Genomic DNA, 19,127 nt, shown 5'->3' on the forward strand with positions numbered 1-19,127 from the left:
AGATGCTGTCGTTGCTCCTTGTCTGGGACTGATTTCTGGGTGCCACATTAATTTTAATGGACTGAGACCAGATCCTGGCAACATACACAGCTTTTCCTGTCTTCTTTGATTACCGCCTTTCTCTTACCCTCCCCATGCTCTATGCCAGAGTTCAGCTCAAGTGGAGGCCCTTGTCCTAAAAATGTACTTCATTTCAATGGTTCTCAGAAGTATCAGCTTTTTGGTTGCACCAAAATAATTCGTCAATAAGCCACAGCATTAGTCAATTTCATGAAATACACAAAATAATTTAAAAACAGTAACAGCTGTATTTCCAAGGAGTCAACTACATTCAGCTTACTGAGAAAATCTTAAGATTGTTATACCAGAAATGATTTAAATCTGTGCCCATAAAGTAGACATTTAGGCTTGAGGATACATGCTTATTTTAAGCAAGTAAGACCAATCAGAACATCGATTTTAAGGGGATATTTAACTGCACTAACGCACACACAACGATAAAGGTTACACATTAAAAAAGATCATTTATCCTATTAATAATGAAAAATATTTAATCAAGATCTTTAGCCTAGTGTTTCAGCTCATCAGATTCCTAAGTAGTTTCTACTCTCTACGCAGTATTTACCTGGGAACCTTATCAATTATGGACCATCACAGGCAACTGCTACCAAATGTAAAGTTCTAGTTTTTAAAGTCAGGACAAAAAGAACCTCAATTTCCTTCAGCTAGAGATGGCTGGATGGCATCACCGACTCAATGGACATGAGTTTGAGTAAACTCAGGGAGTTGGTGATGGACAGGGAGGCCTGGCGTGCTGCAGTTCATGGGGTTGCAAAGAGTCAGACACAACTGAGCGACTGAACAGGGTTTACAGGAAGGCTAATTTTCCTCTGATATTATGATCCTAAATAGTCACAAAAACATCAGGTCCATTCATCCTAGTCTTATCTGCTGAATGCCCACATTCTTCACAAATTTTTGTAGATTAAGTAAGGTTATGGTTACGTGAGTGAGAGTTGCCTAGTAGTGTCCAACTCTGTGGCCCCAGGGACTGACTGACTATACAGTCCATGGGATTCCAGGCCAGAACACTGCAGTGGGTACCACTCCCTTCTCCAGGGGATCTTCCCGAACCAGGGTTCTCCTAAGGATTTTTTCAAACTATTTCAAACTATATAATCTACAGATTCAGTCAAATCTCACGCCTGCTAAATTATCTTAATCTAAAGGCAAACATTTTTTAAAGCAGTGTGCCAAAAACTTTGTACAATATTCTCTTAACCCTCAAAAACCACTATGACAGTATTATTCCATTTTATTGAAGCACAGAAAAATCAGGCTAGCTTGGGAGATGCTGATGACAAAATTACAGGCATATCTTGGAGAAACTGCAGGTTTGGTTCCAGACCACTATAATAAAGCGAGCATCCCATTAAAGCGAGTCACATAAATTTTTTGGTTTCCCCAAGTTCCGTTAGTCTATCAAGTGTGCAAAAAAACCAAAACCAACAACAAACCCCACCAAAACCCCAATAAACATATGTAACTAAAAAATAATACTCATGGAAAAATGGCACCAACAGATTGCCAAAAACAAGGTTGCCACAAACCTTTAATCTATAAAAAAAATCCAACCTTTGCCAAGTGTAATAAATCCAACACAACTCTCAGGCTCTTTGATAGAGACAATGACATCCCCAAATCAATTAACTATTTCTCAGACATATGAACTCTCACAGTTGTTAATAAACTCTACACTTCATTCATATATGGTACCAAAACATCTTCTCATGCCTTCTTACAGTCTTCAAACCTTTTTTAAGACTAGTTTCTACATAACAACCTTGTTCCTTCTATATCTCTTGCCTAAATTCTCAGGTAAACCCTAATCTTATCAATAGTTTACATGCAATAATGTACACCCTCATTCTGACTAATGTATATACCAGTATAACCACCACTATCATAAAGATAAATTTCTTCATGTCCTTTTGTCCACCTCAGGCAAACATTTGCTATCACTACAGACTCTTGTAGAAGTGAAATGATTTTAAATATTAATAGTAAAGGTCAAACTAAAACAGCTGACAAATAAATGTACTATCAATATGAATAAAAATATGTTAAAGTACTCCTTGCTCTAAAGGAAAGACTTAAGAGTGCATGCAGATTGGCTGTATTCCCATCACTGAAACAGAACTCTCACTTCTGAAGCAGGGTTAGCTTACCAATCCCCATCTGACTCACAAAAGGACTGTGACAAAAAAATAAAATTTGCTACAGTGGCAGGACTGACAAAAAGGATTTGGGGACTAACACACTTGAAACCACTAAAACAAGGTGTCAACGTAGTATTTTTTACTTCCTTAATTATACTAAGCCTGCAATAAAAGTTGATTAAAACCAATCTAATAGCATCTATCCTTAGAAGATGGTCCATGTGGAGCTCCATCTTGGTTTACCTTCTCAGGTGCTCCCTAGGAAGGTCTTGAGATTCCTGGCGCATGGCAGGTGCTGAGAAACAGAGGGCCCGAGGACAACTGATTCTAACAATGGGAGTTTTGAAACTGAAGGTCTGTGGCGGCAACAGCAAGGAATGCCCTATAGTATGCTGGAAAAAAAGGTCCATCTTTCACATCTTAAAAGGAGCCAAAACCTTGATATATACAAGTGACCCACATGTAAAAGCAAAAGCCAGTTAAAAACTAAAAGACATGTCCAGAAAAAACTGTTTCCTCAAAAGAATCCACCAAACACAAAAACCTTCAGGAAAGCTGGTTTCTAACAAATTTTAAGCCAACAAACCCTGTGCTCAAATGAAACATTCACTTGGAAGCCCAGTATTTCCAACAACTGAAAAGGCTTAAGTAGGTAGATAAGCGTAGGCTGATCTTGCTTGAGTCTTTCCTACGCCCAATCTCACTGAAGCAGTCCTAAAAAGCAGTTCATAATCATACCCTAAGAAGTCTATGCTTGCAATTTTCTTCACATGTAAGCAAAAATAGTTTAAAGTTCACTGCTGCAAAAAGGCTTATGTGCTACATTTCTGCTTTACAAGACACTGAAGTGAAGAAATATTTGACTGAAATATTTTCAAGAGACATATAGTTACTTGGTGATAACATTAAACCAAAAATCTGACACAGCATGTTCTAGGGAGTTAGAATGAAAATAAGTGTGTATGTGTCGGGAGCAGAGTTTATTCTATGCCATATCTGCCAAGTTAATCCACAAAACAGGGAATTTCTAGGAATCTCTGTTAAGAATGCAGACTTAAGGACTTTTCCTGGCGACCCAGTGGTTAGGACTCAGTGCTTCCACTGCAGGATGCCTAGGTTTGATCCTGCAAGCTAGGTGCAAGGTCCAAAAAAAAAAAAAAGCAGTAGACTCAAACCCAACCTTGATCCAACCCAACACACTGTGCCATTTTTAAAAATGGTGTATAAATCAGAAATAGGACTGATTTACTCGTTTCAGCATGTTATAGACCACTATATACTACAGCCTAGTGTTGCTGGACATTGATTTATTTTCACATTAAACTTTACTAAATTTACTCCATTTAAATCTTAGGTTCTCCTTAAAATGCTTTGTAACTTGAGAGCAAATCCATTTTTTATAGACGCTTCCAAATTTATTATCAACAGACCCTAGAACGTGCTCTCTACTCACAAGAGCCTTTAAGCTATTTTCACAAACATCTTAATATATGGTGAAAGAAAGCTCAGCTTATTTTACGCTAATACAATTGCTGCAATCACAATACTACATTTATAAGTAATTTCCTCTTGGACATCATAGCTGGGAAGAAAAAAGGGTTTAACAGTCCTTATTTACACCTTCATACTGGTGTTTTTTGACAATACATTTTTTAGGAAGAGCTGCCAAGCAAAGGCTCCCAAGAACCACACTGTTCCCTAGAGCCTTCATAAGGTCATAAGTCCTCCTGTCATCAAGAGGGAAGCTCCAAGAGGAGTGGCTGCAGCAGCTGGGCACTTGCTTTGTTACACACCTGCTACAAAGGCTTCTACAGTTGATTGTACTTCAGAAGAAACTGATACATCTCTCAAATAATCACAAGATAATTCTGGCAGCAACAGCCCACTTGACACCAAGCTGGATGAATATGAGTCTCGGATTTCTGAAGTGAAGACCTCCCTGGAAGGAGAACAGGGAGAGCTGAAAAGTTGAGAGTACTGTTTCAGAGACATCTAAGCAGGAACCCAATCTTAACACATCACCAGTTTTCTAAAAGGAGTTTTACTCATTAAAAATGAGAATGTAAGATATTTTGAAATTTATACTACTACTATTACCCTGGAGAAACCTAAGGCTATTTCTACCTTTTTGATTATTTTTGCATAGGCATTTGATGACTCAGTACTCAGCTCACAGCTTTAAAACTAGACACAATGCAGGACTTCCCTGGTGGTCCACTGGTTGAGACTCCACGCTTTCACTGCAGGGAGTGTAGGTTCCAACCCTAGTCAGGAAACTAAGACCTCTCTTGCAAAAAAAAAAAAAAGCTGTCAAAAATCACCTTTGCCTTCTACATCTCACACAAAAATGTTACTTACCACACAGCGTACCTTTAGAAATAAATAACTGGTCACAAGAGCAGAAGGATGACACTGGCACTAAAAACATGAGGTCTGGAGCAGGCCTCCAGGAAGCCACATACCAGAACTGGCAGGTAAGACGTGCCAATAAATCTGTGTGATCATACGCCCATATAAAGATTTTCCATGCTGGATCAAAAATAAGTGATGGATTAAAAAAAAAAGTGATGGATAGTAACAGCCTATTTTGAATACTTAGGATATCAAGACAGGGGTTGCTTTCACTGACAGTAAGAGGAAAGCCTAAAATAATGACAATAAATACCCTTTGGTTTCTTTTTCAGGTGATAAGGTTGAAAAAAACTTTAGAGTAAGAACACTAAGATGACTGCTGAAGAATTACTTAAAAAAAAAAAACCACCCATAAGACAAGAACAAAAATGAACAGGAAATAGATAAAGGGGGAGGTGACACACAAATCCTAAAGGAAATTAGCCCAACAGGCTAAGTTTGAAATGCTCAGGTAAAGGCTGCTCAATGCAAAATGCTTCCCATTAAATTCTATAATACATCTTAATGAGAAAGGAATTTCACAGCAATATACTATTGCAAGTGATTGACAAGATTAGGCTCCCTTAACAAAAAAGTGTCTTGACTATTTGATGTGAAGACTAAGTTTTTTTCTAGAGCAAGTGTGTACCTGCATGGAAGTAAACTATGTAAATCCTTATGGTAATTAAAATGTAGTAACACTGCAGATAACTATTGTAATGCAACATGAACACCACCAAATACATAATCATGTTCCGAGCTTTCTAGTTTTCCTGGTGCAGCACAGGGAAATTCCCTTTAAACAAATGCACTGAACTACTGTTTTGAGTACCCAAGGGCAGATCTCACTGCCACCTCACCAAGAGGAAAATTTATTTTTACTATACAAATCACATGTACATTATAATTACTGCACTACACACCAGGTAAAGAGGACTGAATACCTTAGAAGCCCCTGCACACCATTACTGGGTAGTTGTGGTTGAATCCCCTCATCCCCTACAGAATAAACATGTTCAGACTTTTCTAATCATCATTCCCCTGTTATTTAATCTTTTTATTCCCCTATATGCCCATAAAACATTGGCTTTATTGGTTTTGAACCATGAATGGAATCACTGTTGTTTCCCTACCATAACTTCTTTTGCTCAACTTGAAGTTTCAATTCCTTCACACAGACAGACAGGACTGGAGTCTGTTAATTTTCACTGCTGTGCACTATTCTTTATAGATGCACAACAGGACCTATGCACTATATTGTTTATAAACACCATATGTGAAGTAGCTCAGTCGTGTCTGTTTGCGACTCCATGGACTGTAGCCTCCCAGGCCCCTCTGTCCACGGGATTTTCCAGGCAAGAATACTGGAGTGGGTTGCCATTTCCTTCTCCAGGAGATCTTCCCATCCCAGGGATTAAACCCGGGTCTCCCGCATTGTAGGCAGACGCTTTACCGTCTGAGCCACCAGGGAAGCCCTAACCACCATATAATCTCTTGCTATTATTTATGTACCCAAGAGGGACATTACTCAAATTATGGTCCACAGGACTTCTCTGGTGATCCAGTAGTTGAGACTCTGTGCTCCCAATGCAGAGCGCCCAAGTTCAATCCTTGGTCAGGGAACTAGACGCATGCTGCAACTGAAAGATCCGGCCTGCCACAATTAAGACTTGGCACAACAAAATAAATATTAAAAAAAAAGTGATCTGCAAACTAGCTGGTCCACAAATTAACAGCCAAGTAGTGTGCTACCTGACATTCTGCCACAAGAGTCCATCTTACTGACTGGGAGTTTAGGGAGCATCGGTCTAGGTGCTGCAGTCTAGGGTCATATACCTGGGAGTGAAACTGCTAGTCTGTAGAGAAAAACTGTTTTTAAGCCTTTTGTTCATTTTCCTGTTGTGTGTGGTGGTGGGGGGGGGTGGTGGGGGTGGGAGGTGGGGGGGTCTTTTTCTTTTCTTCCCTTTTTCTTACTGACCTATAGGAGCTCTTCCAGAACTTAGGATAGCCAATCTCACTTTGAGTTTTAGTTTGCTATCAGTAGCCATGTTGAACATACTAGGACATCCCATCCTGCTTTTGGTCATGTCAAATATCACATGGCAATCATACTGAACCCTGATGATTAGCTAAGATACACTAATTTAGCAGCTCTTAAACTGGGCACTGAAGGATCTTTGTAATAAAAAACAAGAGATAGGGAATTTCCTGGCAGTCCAGTGTTTAAGACTCTGTTTCTACTGCAGAGGACATGGGTTCGATACTTGGTTAGGGAACGAAGGTATTGCAAGAAAAGTGTAGCCAAAAAATAACCCACAGTCATATATTTAATGCAAGCCTAATATTAATTTCAGTCTGATGAGCACATAAAGACAGGCAGGCAGCTTGACTTTAAGAATGTGCTAGGCAATGGAAGAATTCTTCAACAAGAATGAGACTGAAAAGCCTCTACAGTTGAGGAACAGCTTTTCACTAGACAAATGTAGGAAGAAAGGTGACAGTGTGTAATTCCTATGATTCTTATTAATAGATACTTTAAGATGAATACAACTGCTACTACTCACATTCATGGCAAAATTATCCTAGAGTGATGTTGTCCAATAGGATTTTCTGTGATGATCTGTCACCATCCAAAACAATGAATAGCCATTAGTCATATATAGTTCCCAAGCACTCAAATGCATCGAGCATCTGAACAACTGAATTCATTCACAAGTTTACAAAACTAGACAATAAAGGGAAAAAAGTCAAAACTTCACACCAAGTAAATCCTAGAGAAATGAAATGCATGCTTACATAAGATAATAAAGGTGGGAAAAGTTTAGAACAGAGCATTCCAAAAGAGTTTATCATCTTGGGTACTGCTGCAAGTCACTCAGATACAGGCATTGAAGACCTCGTGGTGGCTGGGTATGGTTTGGGCAGACTAAACATCATCAGCCTAATCCTTCGCAACTCAGCATGCTGTACAAGTATTTTCTATTCATGCTGCAATGTTCTTCACATTATTCACTGGATTAGAAAAAAAGGATGGCCAAATGGCTGTTTCAGTTAGCTTGTGACAAATTGCTTAATTAAGTGTGCACAGATGACCCTGGAATGGAGGTGAAGGACAAAAGGATCTGTGTTTTCTAGTAGGTGAGAGCATTTCACTTGCAACAGCTCCTTATGCTGGTCTGAACAACTGGCCAGCCTAAAAGCAGCCTACAATTTACCTAGATTTTATAGTTTATAAGACACAGTTTATACAATATCTTATTTACTCCTAATCAAAAGAAGTATCTCAAAATGCTTTTTTTTCAGGGTAAAGAATCCCGAACTCAAAAACTCTGAAATTAAGACTAAAGAGAATGTAATGGAATACACAGATTGGTAGTGACTTTAATTTTCTCAGCTCAACTATCTTCTGTAATAAATGCAAGAACCATTTTATTCCCCTTTAAGAATGGTCTACACTGCCTGCTATTCTATTTGGCCCTCCCAGGAAAGCCTAAATTTGCCTAAAGAAATAGTACCATGTCCCCCAAACCCTGTTTTATCCAGTAACAGGCTATTATTCCCATTGGGCTTATACAGAATGCTTTTTTGGGGGCACTACTTTACACAGGCAATAAGGTACCACTGAATACTGCTCTTTGCATGCCAAGGGTATACACTTACGTTAAAAACTAGTCCTTAAACTAGTGTGTTTCAATGATAGCTTTATTCATCACTGTGACTGTTGATGACTATCAATAATCGTTAATAAAAAGTCTGAATCGACTTGTATCACAGAATCTTTAAATTACCCTAACTATTCTCCATAAAGAGCCAAAAACCTGCCCTTCCTACTGACAACAGTAAAACACAAAGGAATAGCTCCATGCAGTAAATTCATAAAGAGCATTTTATGTCCCTAATTAATTTCAATTTAGGTAAGGCAGCCCCTTTTAAAGCATGTAGATATTAACAAACAGGAGAGAGAACATGAATACTTAAAATATTAAGGCTCCATCTAGATAAATCAATTAATCGAATTCCTTTTCCACTCTTATCAATAGGAACAAAACATTAAAAAGAATATACTAATAATTAATCTGACTTCGTCATTAGATCTACTAATAGAAGCTGCTGGTTAGGAGAATTTGGTTTTCTAAAATAGTCTTTAGAATTTTTGCATTGGGCTGATCTATTAATCATAATCGGAGCTCTAGTTAAAATAACTTGAAAAATCTAGCCCACTGAAAAACTACTGCAGCTTAGAGTCTAAGAAATTTAAAAGGCAGTCCAAAGTTTTCCTACAATTTGAGCCCTTCATTAATCGGAGATATCAGTTAAGCATTAAGATATCTTTATAGTGCTCACACATAACACTACACACTACTCAAAAGAAAAAACTTTACTATGTAAGCAATTTATAAAGTTTCTAGATAGAGACTTAATTACTATCTAAAAATTCAGATGACTACCTGATTTGAAAACCTAACTCTAAAAAGTCAATCCTAGAGCTTAGACCACCCGCAAAGAAATCCTATTGGAATATTGGGAGTTATGTGCTGCTTCTGCTAAGTCGCTTCAGTCGTGTCCGACACTGCGACCCCATAGATGGCAGCCCACCAGGCTCCCCCATCGCTGGGATTCTCCAGGCAAGAGCACTGGAGTGGGTTGCCACTTCCTTCTCCAATGCATGAAAGTGAAGTGAAAGTGAAGTCGCTCAGTCGTGTCCGACTCTTCGAGACTCCCGGACTCTAGCCTACCAGGCTCCTCCGTCCATGGGATTTTCCAGGCAAGAGTACTGGAGTGGGGTGCCATGTCCTTCTCCAATTGGGAGTAAAATGCAGTTCAAATAGAGCTTATTTAACTATACATTTTGCAGTGCTATGTGCCAACTGTTTTCCATGAAGGCCAGCATGTTAAGTCTTTTGAATGACTTAAAAGTTTTCAAATAGTATTGTTGCTCCACAGGAAACATCCCAGGATTTCAATGTCTAGTACTGCAAAACTGCTATTGATATCTAAGGACATTTCTGGAATGTAAAATTTCTCTTGCCATCTTTACTAATTCTAGTCAAGAAATCTTTGGGGATAGATAGCTTTCGGACTTCAAAATTTCTCAGATTTTAGAATAGCAATTTAATCTATATACTTATATTATTTAACAGTCTCCATGAGGCTGAGTCAACATGCTTATCAGAATACTTCTGCAGCAAAATTCAGGAATATTAGCACTAAATGGGATAAGTCAAAATAAAAATAGCTTCAAATTCAGCTCAGATTCAGGTCAACTTTTTGTTCCCAAATCAGGTTAGGTCATATCAAGGAAGCTGTAATTTTTTTTTTTTTAACCTTTTGATTTTAGAATTGTATGATTAAGAGATTGTGGCTGTAGCAAAGTACTATGAATTAAAAGTTTCACTTAATATATACTGTACCCGGGCAGAATAAATAAGCCAGTCACTCTGGCTGCCAGAACCTGCAGAATGAATCCTGTTAGCATTTTCTATCTGTGCCTATAACCACAACACCTCCACACACAAAAAAGCAAGAAATTATAGACTTTCTGAATTCTACAGTAGTAACTACCCTACAGACTTTTCCTTAAGCTGAATCATTTATCAATGTATGAGCTCACTGATATTGGTTTCTCAAGTCTAAGAGGAAATACTACTAGAAATATGACATATAATGCAAAGTTAAGTTTTCATTAAGAGAGATTTGAAATAAAAGAAGTCATCCTTTAATACGGTCTTGCTTAAAACAAGAAGCTTGCTATGAAATTTCCACCTTAGAACCTACTTCTGACTATGGTATCAAGTATACCCCACCCAGAAAAGTTTTAAATCTTTAAGCCAACTTAGGAGAAGATATCAGATATGCTGGAAGTAGAATAGATGACTAATAAAATGTAAGAACTAACTACCTTGGCACTGAATTGGTCACAACTATACATGCATACAAGCCACTTAGTTAAAATGCATATTTCTGATTCAGGTCTGGGTGGAATCCAGTGTCTGCAGTTCTATTCTAGGTTATACTCATGTTCCAAAGTTGACACTGCATTAACAAAGCATGATTAAAATACTCAAAAAAAGAGAAATCAACCTATTTAGGGTTAAAGGAACTGTTCTAGTTTGAATTTCTCAGCTGTGATTTAAAAAATAAGTAATTTGCTCAAATTCACATAGCTAGAAGACCAGTATGGGAAACTCCCCAATCTGGATTTTAAGTCAGTAGAACTTTTCAGAAATCATTTTTCTCTGTTTAAGACAAAATGTAAAATTGTCATTTGAGTAATTAACAGTAAATGTGTTGAAAAGGTTTCCTTTAACATACTCTACCCAATTAGATCTCTTTCTTTAAATTTTCTTGTGTTACTCCCTCCAGGTTCTCTAGCCCACTTAAAAACACCCAAATCTCAACACCTAAACCCAAATTTCAACAGCTAAAGAAATGTACAAACAATAAAACAATTTTAATTAATGACCCACACAAATTTAGCAGCACACATTCAAACACTTTACTATGAAACTGCATTCTGCACAGAGGTTTAATTCAAAGTTAAATCCATACACAGAAAATCAAGTAAGCGAAGTCAAAAATTATCCTTAAAAATCTCTTGGGAAGGCAGTATGCTGGGAGCTAGGCATGCATCATCATCTCTCAATAAGACCTTTGAAAACAACCAGTTTTTCCACCAGGTGAGTATTACACATTTTGTGAAAAAGAATATAAACTCTAGAAATCACACTGTATCTGGCAAGAAGCTCATAACCAGAAAACAAGAATTAAGATTCACCTCTTAAATGCAATGCTTTAGGATAGTGCTCTCTTGAGTGGAATGGAGAGTAGAATCTTTTACTATATTTAAAAATAAACTTTCTTTTCTGACTTAAGCCCAAATACTTGAATCTACCAAATTAAATGGTTGAATGGTGTGATGTTACCACCCACATTTAATTAAAAAAATAAAAAACCATCTCTCCAACTTATATTAAAATCTGGACTAATAAGATTTAATTGAAATTTAGCCTGCAGTATATACTTAAATATAGTAATAATGTGCACAACTGAATCAACTATATGGGTAAGTAGGGAAGTTCCTTGATAGCCTAGTGGTTATGATTCCAGGCTTTCTCACTGGCATGGCCTGGGATCAACCCCTTGTCAGGGGAACTGATATGGCGCAAGCTGCAATGTATGGCCCAAAAATAGTTGGGGAGGGAGTAAGTGGTAAATACAATTTAGAGTTCTGAAAAGACTGAACAAGAATCCTTTACAAGGCCCTCCCTCAGCCTCTGCACAGATGTGAAAATACTTACATGGACAAGTTAGGAGATGGAACCCCCCTATCATCAGCTAGGTTCCCAAGGTGGCTCAGCGTTGAAGTCGAACTGTTCTCTATACAGCACTTCTCCTAGGCCCTCTGGGTAGTTGTATACTTGGTCAGAAAGTTCGCCCTAAAGAAGAAAATAAAAATATATAAGTCATACATTAAAAAATGCTAGGTTGTGCTTTAAGAAGGCTAAGTTGACGTAAAGATTAAGTTCAGGAAGAAGTTTCAGTTTGAAGTATTTCATTAAAGCACATTACACAAAATGATGTTTCCAAAGGGCTTCTCATAGTATCAAATGCTGTTTTTATACAGTAAGCATTTCCAAGCTGCAAGAACACAAAACTGAATTTGAGGGCATGGTCACCTTACAAGTGGCTCTACCTCACTCAGTTTCCAGGCTTCACTCAATTTCATTTTTGCTTTTACTTACTCCAAAACCCAAATTTGTAAGTGGCCTAAAATTTTTAAATGTACAAGTGCTCTCACTAACCTAACACATATGCAAGATTTTAAATGTGTATCTAATAATCTGAAACTAACCAGAACCTTTCCTTTACTCTCCAAATTCCAAGATTTTCTTTGCTTAAGTATAAAATCCAACTACATATTAAAAAGAAAAACATTTTTTGTGACTTAGCTAGTACACTATGTATACCTGTGAAGTAACTTTTGAGACTTGCCTTACATATCTGACAAGTAACAGATGTCTACCTCCTTCTCATTCCTAACCTATCTACATCTAAGTCACTCTACTATCACTAGAACAACATATGAATGTAAACATGCTTGGCACTCTACAAAATGATTATTAAGTTTTAGAAATGGTTTTTACCTATTAAGGTTTGACTGAACAGACTTATCACCTCTATCCTAAACAACTAAACCTACACTTCCATTTGTACTTCAGTGATTGCTATTTTAAAGTAATATAACCTGACAGTATTTCTAGAAGATGGGGGTAAGAATGAAACCAGAAAAATGATGAAACATAGGAATCATAAGAATCTGAGATTTCAGCAGCACTCTAGATACATCTTCAGTATATCTCATATCTCAACCAGGATAGAGACACCCTTAGGGGAAGTAAAATGTTCTTCCAATCTACTAGGGGTATCCCGATCACATACTCAATGACACGGATAATTAGAAAAGAATCCATATCAACATGCGACAGTGACTATTAACATCACATTAGATTCCAACTAAATACTCCAAAACAAAGGTTCCAATTCTCCCCAAACCAACGTAATTTCAGTAAATTAAAAGCCATTGCCACTGGAGACAGACAGTGAGTTTATTCTCAACTATTCTTTAGAACAGGATAATTATTCTAGCTGAGCTATCCCCTTCCCCCGACATATCAGTAGCTATTTTGTTGCTCAGTGCAACTTAAGAGCAGTGCTGTGAAATGCTAATGACATTAAACTTTAGAAATTCATGAATGTTCTTCAGTAGTATCTCTAAAACATTTCCACCTAACAGAAAAGATACTAGTAGGAAATGAAGGCTCTGAATTTCGAAAGGCACGTTTTAATAAAAATAAAGGGGGCACAGGGTCATTTACTTACAGGATAAACAATGTTCATTTGTACAGTTAAGATTAACCAACCATAAGAGGAGGTTAAATAAAAATATGAGCGGGGGTGTGGAGAAGACACAGGGAATGCTTTATTTTTCTCATTTAGAGTGGTGTTTTTATCAGTTGGATCATGTACAACACTGCAATCAAATCTCTTAGCTGATTGAAGAGGACGTCCCTTGCTATACTATCTTGGCAAATAGCACAGAGAGAACTAGAGTTAACTGAGTCAGCAGCTGACCAATAAAAAGCACTAAAAACCTCCCATCACTTTGACAGTAACTACCCAGAAACTTAGTAAACCCAAAGTGATCAGTATGTCTCACCTTACACTGCCTTTATCAATGACTTTGGTATTCTTTCCAAAACTCCAAAACCCCAGCCTAATCATGAGAAAAATTATCAAACAAATTCAAATGGGGGACATTTTATTGGATATTTGGCTGGTACTTCTCTAGACTGTCAAAGACATGGCAACTAAAAGGAAATGTGGCACCTTAGATTGGCCTCTAGACAGAAAGGAAATTAAAAACTGGTGAAATCCAAAGAAAATCTGGAGTTTAGGTGGTAGGCATCTGGTCTCATCACTTCATGGCAAATAGATGGGGAAACAGTGGAAACAGCAGCTGACTTTATTTTGGGGGGCTCCAAAATCACTGCAGATGGTGACTGCAGCCATGAAATCAAAAGACGCTTACTCCTTGGAAGGAAAGTTATGATCAATCTAGACTGCATATTAAAAAGCAGAGGCATTACTTTGCCAACAAAGGTCCGTCTAGTCAAGGCTATGGTTTTTCCAGTGGTCATGTATGGATGTGAGAGTTGGACTGTAAAGAAAGCTGAGCACAGAAGAATCGATGCTTTTGAACTGTGGTGTTGAAGAAGACTCTTGAGAGTCGCTTGCACTGCAGGAGATCCAACCATTCCATCCTAAAGGAAATCAGTCCTGAGTGTTCACTGGAAGGACTGATGCTGAAGCTGAAACTCCAATACTTTGGCCACATGATGTGAAGAGCTGACTCATTTGAAAAGACCCTGATGCTGGGAAAGATTGATAGTGGGAGGAGAAGGGGACGACAGAGGATGAGATGGTTGGATGGCATCACCGACTCAATGGACATGAGTTGGGTAAACTCCGGGAGTTGGTGATGGACAGAGAGGCCTGGCATGCTACAGTCCATGGGGTCACAAAGCGTCGGACAGGACTGGCCTACTGAACTGAACTGAATGTATCAAAGTCAGTTTCTTAATTTTGACAAATGTACCACCTCTTATAAGGTAAACTAGGTGAAAAGTATGAATAGCTCTGTATTATCTTTGTAACTTTTCTGCAAATCTGTAATTATTCCAAAATAAAGTTGTTTAAAGAAAAAAAGAAATCAAGCAAGGTATTCTTATAATGGACCACTATTCGGCAGTTAAAAGGAATAATTTACTGGTGAGCGCACTATGGATGAATATCAAAAACATTCTGAGTTAAAGAAACCTTTCACACAATACATAGTTTCATTTATATGGAAGTTCTAGAATAGACTTCCATAATAACTAATCTATGGTTAATAAAAAGAGCAGTGAATGCCTTTGTGGGTAGTGAGGGATGGAGCTTGAAGGGGCAAAAGAGAAGTTTCTGGGTTTGATGGCACTTTTCTCATCTTTGATAAAGGTTTGTATTACACAACTGTATTTTTGTCAAAACTCGTCAAATGGTGTATTCAAGACGTGTGGTTTTTGCTGTTATGTAAAATTTACCCGATTTTAAAGAAATACTTAAACAGTGTCAGATTAATGATATGTGCATACTGAAGTTAAAGGGGTAAAGTGTTCTCGTGTCTTCAACTTACTTTGAAATACACAGAATAAAGATTGATGAATGAATACAGCAATTACAAGTAAAGCAAAATGTTAATCGTTTACTGAATCCAGGTGAGGGTACAATTCTTTCACTCCTTCTATATGTTTGAAAATGTTTAAGTTAAACCTGAGTGGCAAGAGGGACGGCACTGATTACTTGATCACGGTACCTTCCATTATCACCTATGACCATCAGGAGCCTGTATCTTTCCCACTAACTCTTCAGGGCTTATTTGCCTTCATAACCAGCATCTGCATCCTATATTTGTAAAAGAAATCAAAGGGTTGGCAGGGCTCTGCCCTATAGTCATTCGCCGTATTTCTGCCAGGCTCATCTATAACAACCTTTCCTCATCACCTATCGACTCTCTCCCTAGAGCCTTCAGGTTCCTATCCAAGCAGGAGGCTGAAGGGTGGAAACACGACAGGACACAAAATATCTTAATGTTTCCACGATGCAACCACAAAATCCCGTTAAAGCTGCTGAAATATCCTGGGGCCGTTAACAAGTGCGCCCGACCTTTTCAGGTTGCCGAACCAGTAGCTTAGCCTAAGACACACACGTTTAGGATATACACTTGGTAAGGCTGTTAAAACACCACCGTTGGTGGAAATTGTTAGCCGCTCATCGTGACCGACTCTTTGTGACCCCAAGGACTGTAGCCCGCCAGGCTCCTCTGTCCATAGGGATTCTCCAGGCAAGAATACTGGAGTGAGTTGCCATTTCCTTCTCCAGGGGAATCTTCCCGACCCAGGGATCGAACCTGGGTTCCCTGCATTGCAAGGCAGATTCTTTACCCGTCTGAGCAACCAGGGAAGTACTGAAACACCACCGTTAATTGCCAAAATAGTACTTGATAAGCCATCGAAGCCCACTGCGCTCTCTCTTTCTCTCTCGGCCCAGGAATCGTGGCGCGGACGGGAAAACGAAGCCATGGTGACTAATCCTTGGGCTCCAGGAGGCGGCCCGGGGTGAGTGAAGGCGACTCGGCCCAATCGCCAGCGCCGCAGGGGGCGGGGCGGCAGCCCCGAGGCTTCCAGAAGGGGCCAAAGGCCTCTTGCTCGCTACCTGACACCGGGGTTTCCCCGCCGCCGGGCCCCTTGGCGGCGTCAACTTTCCTCCGGGAGAGAGGGGAGGGCCGCGCTCTCCGCACCCTCAGGCACCCGTCCTCCCCCGGCAGCTGTCACAGGAGGCCGGCGCCGGGCCCGCCCCGCTCCATTCATAACCTAAGGCCGCGACGGTTGCAGCCGGCCGCGCCGCCAGCCCGGGATCCCGAGACGAAAGCGCGGCGCCGCGCCGCTCAGGGCCAGGCGGCTGCACCAGGGCCCCTCGGGGCTGCAGCCCGGCCCCCTCCCCGGAAACAGCAATGCACCACGGGAGCGGGGTGGGGGCCGCCTGCCGCCGGGAGGCGACGCCGAGCCCGGCGGCGGCGAGACCCCCGAGCGCGCCCCCCAGTCCACACACACGCACACGCCCCCTCGACCCAACCGCAGCCGCTCGGGGCTCGGCTCGGCGGCCACCCGAGGCGCGCCAGCCGCCCCAGCCAGCCGCGCCGCCACCGAGCCACCGGCCGCCGCCGCCGCCACACACGCCGCCAGCCGCCATGTTCGAGGTGGCCGGCCGCGGGGACGCTGCGGAGGAACGCCGGCCGGTCGGCGGGGCCCAGCCTGAGGCGGCCGACAGCTTCCCCAGGCCGACCCACCCCCCCCGGCGCCCCGCGCCCCGGCACCGGCCCAGCCCGCCCTCCTAGGGTCACTACTCACGTGAGATAACGGCCCAAAGAGTCGGGTAAAGCGTCTTCTCTTTTTCGGCGGAATTTTTAAAGAGGGATGTGGTTACCTTGAGCAGAAATACCCAAGGCGGCCTGGGCCATAGGCTGCGGGGACGACGTGGGGGGGAAAGCGCGGCACCGACACCAGCTGTGCAGCAGCGGCGGCGGCGGCCGAGGGAGAGAAATGGAACAACGGCGCGGGCAGAGGAAGAAGAAAGGCGAGAGGGCTGGGTGCAGAGAGGATTCGGCCTCGTCACACCGCAGAGCCGGAGAGCGAGAAAGGATGAGAAGAGGCAGAGAAGGCGGAGGGGGGGGGGGAAAAAAAAGGAAAAAAGGAAACACACAGCAACCCAACGAAGAGCCAGCGAGTGTGGGAAGGCGGCGCCGGCAACGCCAGGCTTTATACTGAGAGGCGGGGCTTGGTGACGTCACAGCCAGCCGCGCGAGCCGGACGGCGCGGGGCCGCGGCGCTGAGAGGAGGGAAGCGGGCGGAAGAGAGAGGGGGCCGGCGCGGGGCGAGCCGAAGCGGGTGGGGCGGGGCGACCCCGCGGTGCAGGTGCCTGTCTCCCCCGCCCCCCGCCCCTCGCCCCCGGCTACTTCCCGCCCTCCGCCGGTTCCCCGGCGGGTGGAGGGCCCGCTGCGCGGACGTGGGCGGGCGGGGGAGAAGGGAGGTGACCTGGACAGAGCGCGGCGTCGCCCGCGCCCCCGCCGCCCGGGCGCCTGCGCTCACGCCCGAGGCGGGCCGGGGCGCTTTGGGAGCTGGGCCCGGCGGCCGCGGCGCCAAGCTCGGTCCGGGCCCGAAGCTGGCGCGACGCCTGCACTGCCTGGAACCTGCTCTGCCTGGAAGAGGGTGAAAGAGGGGGGCCACCCCTGGAGCTTCCCGCCCCGCTACCTCCTCGAGAGCTCTCCGCTTTTTGCGGCCTCTGTAGGCTACGCCTGGGGACTACCCTCCCGGGGTGAAGCTCCAGCCCCCGCGGGATGCGGCGCTCCTTTTTTTGGGAAGCGAGTTCCTAAGGGCCAGAACGGCTCGGCCCAGTGTTCGGGTGGTTGCAGGGACTCGTGACCGCGTGGGCATGTCCCCAGTGTTCGCACGTTGCAGTGTGGTGCAGTAGGGTTTTTTGTTTTTTTTTTTTTTTAAGGAGTGTGGCTTTTATGGCTTTCTTTTTAGAATGGTTGAGGCCAGCCGACCCGGTCCTTATTCATGAAGGACCTGTATTGGAGAGGGCATTACCGACGTTACAAGGGCACAGTACTTCAATTCCCTCCGTCTCATTGCGCGGTCATTTTAATTTTACCGCTGCTGCTAAATCAATTCAGTCGTGTCCGACTCTGTCACCCCATAGACGGCAGCCCACCAGGCTCCCCCGTCCCTAGGATTCTCCAGGCAAGAACACTGGACTGGGTTGCCATACAGAGCAAACTTATTTTTACTGGGGAGCCTAGGACTACCTACATGGCTTTTAGTTTATTCTCATGTTTTTAAAATGTCGTCGCGCTCCCCATCAGAAACCCTGAGTCCTCCCGTGCTAATGCCTTGCAACTCAGCTGCAACGGCACAAATGAAATATATATTGACACACACTCCAAAATCTTTGCGATAAAGACAGACTTTTTTCCCCTGGCATTTCCCGACCATCTGTTTACTTTGTAGCACTGTGGTTGCTACAAATCAGATATGAAAGGAAGAGAGCTTTCCTGGGTAGGAAGGTAGCAATGCTGAACATAGGCTCTGAGGTGAAAGTACTAGGTAAAAACTAGGGGCTGTGGACTCTGTTCCCGATTTCATATTTCCATATTTCACTGTGCTGTCTCTTGGTTTTCTCTTTCATTCCTTAAAAATTCTTTTCGTTTCAGAACATTTACAAGCACAGCACTTTACTAGACCCCCTGCTGGAGGGAGGAAGGCTAGAAATGAATACACTTGAAATCTTGATAACAGTCTAGCAGGGGGAAATAACACTACATCAAATAACTAAGTAATTGTTGTAAACAGATAAAATGCT

The 19,127-nt window shown here is 42.0% G+C and overlaps 1 protein-coding gene across 3 annotated transcripts in view; it reads right to left on the reverse strand.

Moving 5' to 3' along the window:
* The window catches only part of AZIN1 (antizyme inhibitor 1), a 30,734-nt gene extending 13,245 nt beyond the window's left edge, over window positions 1–17,489 (reverse strand). For 2 of the 3 annotated variants that reach the window (NM_001291699.1, NM_001291698.1), the window contains 2 exon segments: window positions 11,909–12,046; window positions 17,117–17,489. The gene's annotated coding sequence lies outside the window, so the exon portion shown is untranslated. 3 annotated transcript variants of the gene reach the window in all.

This window comes from Capra hircus, chromosome 14, assembly GCF_001704415.2.
Source record: "Capra hircus breed San Clemente chromosome 14, ASM170441v1, whole genome shotgun sequence".
Lineage (NCBI taxonomy): Eukaryota > Metazoa > Chordata > Mammalia > Artiodactyla > Bovidae > Capra > Capra hircus.